Source organism: Orycteropus afer, unplaced genomic scaffold, assembly GCF_000298275.1.
Source record: "Orycteropus afer afer isolate SDZICR_OR568_19922 unplaced genomic scaffold, OryAfe1.0 scaffold00695, whole genome shotgun sequence".
Taxonomy (NCBI): domain Eukaryota; kingdom Metazoa; phylum Chordata; class Mammalia; order Tubulidentata; family Orycteropodidae; genus Orycteropus; species Orycteropus afer.
The window spans coordinates 607,788-611,163 of record NW_006922282.1 but is presented as its reverse complement, the minus strand read 5'-3'; positions in this window follow the sequence as shown (position 1 = coordinate 611,163).

Below are 3,376 nucleotides of genomic sequence, written 5' to 3'. Positions count from 1 at the left end.
TATTATTTCTTGCTTTCATTATTTTCCAAAACATTTATTCTATAGAAATAATTGACCTTCATTTTTTGGGGATGAGTTATATTATGTTTTTAACCACTATTATTACTCATTTATATGTACAGTTTAAGGACCTCTGGTGGCACAGTGCCTAAGGCATTTGACTGCTAACCAGAAGGTTGGTGGTTCAAACCCACCAGCCATTCTGCAGAGGGAAGAAGGGACAATCTATTTCCATAAAGATTTACCACCTCAGAAGCCCAATGGTGGTCACTATGAGTCAGAATTGACTTGATGGTGTTAGTTTTGGTTTTTTGGATGTGTACAATTTAAAAGAAAATTAGGTTTGGTATATTATTATCTTCAAAAAAGTAATAGTATTAATGAATTAATGATTCTACTACTAACTTATTTTGAATTTAAAAAATATCTTTGTTGGTATATTGTTTTATAATTATAAACATATACATGCATTCATCTGCTTTGAAATTATGTTTTAATGGGAACTGAATATGGTATGTTATTCTGTCTGAAGTTTCTTCTCTTTAACACTTCCATGCCTTTTAATATCGTATATTAGATTGAAATTAATACATGTATTTGTTAAGGATAGAATTGTATTCCCAAAAAAGATATACTGAAGTCCTAACCCTTGTACCTGTGAATATGAATCTGTTTAGAAATAAGGTTTTTCAGATGTTATCAGTTAAAACGAGTTGAGTCTTGATTGTATATGAGTGTCCTTATAAAAAAACAAGAAGATAAAAAAAGGCAGAGGACCAAGAAATAAATGCCATATGAGACTGCAGCTGCAAACCAAGCAATGCTTTGAGCTACAAAAAGCTGGTAAAGAGGAAATCAACATAGATGATACCTTGACCTTAATCTCAAGAATTGTGAAATAATATGTATTTAATTTTATAAAGGATCCAATTTGTGATCTTTTGTTACAGCTATCCTAGAAATGGCATGTCATTTTATTTCTCTTGCTGATTCCCATTTTGGTAATTTTCTAAGCTGGTATGTAATAAAATTTGATTAAATCTCTGTATTCAATCAAAGTTTATAAAAGTGTTTAGCTTCATCCCTAACATTGTGAAGGCTAATGTCTTTTTGCTTCAATGCCATTGATGGCCAGGAATATTGTGAAATCAAGGATCATGGGCTCACGTATATTGCATTCTTATTTAATTGATATAACAGCTTCAGCACTGTAATCAAGGCATGCCATTAGGATTTGAAGCTAGTATGTGAATGATAGTTACCTAATATAGGTAACAATTCCTGCTGCAATATTAATGATATAAACTCATAAGCATATGAAATAATATTAATTATTTGAAATACAACCATGTGTTTATTGGAAGAGAAAAGCCAACAGTAAATAATTATAATTGTGAAAGTTCTTATCTAAATGTACAAAGCAATTGCTAGGAACTTAACATAAATCTATTGGATAGAAAATTATTTAAGCAGCAAATAAGATAAATTAACTAGTTAGTAATGACTAAAGCAAAATATTTGTCTATTTGCCTGCATTGTACTTCTGATCTTTCAAAAAATTCTTTGTGAATAATGCCCATAACATTATATTTTACTTTGTATTCCAGTTATTTAATTACCTATAGAGTTTTTGTAGTTAAGTGTAATGTCTTCTTTGGCAGTACTTAATTTTATGAAGCAAAATTCTGTATAGAATATCTAATTGCCCACATCAGCATTTTGCAAGAGAAAAATCTTTGAATTTATGTAAAATAAAAATGTTACTATTGTTCACTGCAGACTTAATGAATTAGTGTAAAGAATATGAAGACAGAATAAATGTTTAGGAAGTATGCCCTCATTATTCATTGATTTCTCCCTTACTTCCATTGAAGACAGACATAGATGTGTACCCCAAGTATGCAGAATTATGTGTACAATAGCCTCCTTTATGCTGATTAGGCTGAGGCATTTGGTTTATATTTTGTGAAAGTAATTATTTCAAATTATTTGAAATTAATTAATTAATTTATATTTTGTGAAATTAATTATTTAACAGTAAATTCTATTACTGCTAAAATATGTCATAACATGAATGTAATTATAATTGCATTTTGGATAATATTAACTCATTCTCAAACAGTTCATCTTATGATGGTAGCATTCAATTTTTTTATCTTTACTTCAACCCAATACTGTTTTAGTCATAGCCTACATGTTGTATTGGAGACAATATGTGAATGGAATTTTATTTGTTGACATCTTTCTACATTGTAAATTTGTATTTGAAATGGTTGAAATTTTAAATTGTGTTGCCTTAAATTCATGTATATGTTAACATGAATGGATATTGTTAATGTAATTTTTTTCTACCTATAAAAATGCTGGGATATAGTAAGAATTCAACAAATATGTTGAATAAAAGATGAATTTGAGCATGGATTAAGTAATTATTTTTACAACATTCATTTCTAATATTTATGGCAACTGTGACTGAACGATGTTTTAATGTTTAGCAAAATATTTTAGAAGGAGCTGTTGTGGTGCGGTGCTTAATGCATTCAGCTGCTAACCAAAAGGTTGGTAGTTTGAACCTACCTGCTGCTCCATGGGAGAAAGATGAAGCAGTCTCCTTCCATAAAGATTTATAGCCTTGGAAACTCTCTGAGTCACTAACACACTGCCATCAAGCCAATTCTCACTCATAGCAATCCCTGTTGGGTTTCCAATGCGATATGGAAGTAGAATGCCTTGCTTTCCTTCCATGGAGTGGCTGGTGGGTTTGGACCTCCAACTGTCTGGTTAGCAGCCAAAGGCTACTGGGCCACAAGAGCTCCTTCTACAGGTCACTATGTGTCAGAATTGACTCCATGGCAGTGGGTTTTGGGTTTTAAAATGTTTTATAGTAAGTTCATAAAATACTAAATGATATCTCAGTATTGGCTTTATTCAAAATATTTTATTCCAATTACATGTCTGTCTTTTGATTTTATATTATTTTGCATTATTCAATGATTTTATGTTGTTGTCTCTTTATGTAGAGTCCCTGGGTACCAAAACTGTTTAAGCACTTGACTGCAAGCCAAAGCACTGATGGTTTAACACCAGTAAGAGGTACCTAGGAAGAAAGGTCTGGCAATCTACCTTTGAAGAACAAGCCACTTAATATATAGATCATAGTTCTATAATCCTCAGAAGGAAAGTTGGGCAATCCTATTCCCGTAGTGATACTGCCTTGGAAACCCAAGGAGGGGTCGCTATGAGTTGGGGCCGACTCGACAACACATAACAAAAACAACAGTTTTATACATGGTGATGTCATTAGTTGGTATGGACTTATTGACAGCTGTTTTGTTTTTCTCTTCATATCATCACTGTAAGGAATTTCTAGTTAATA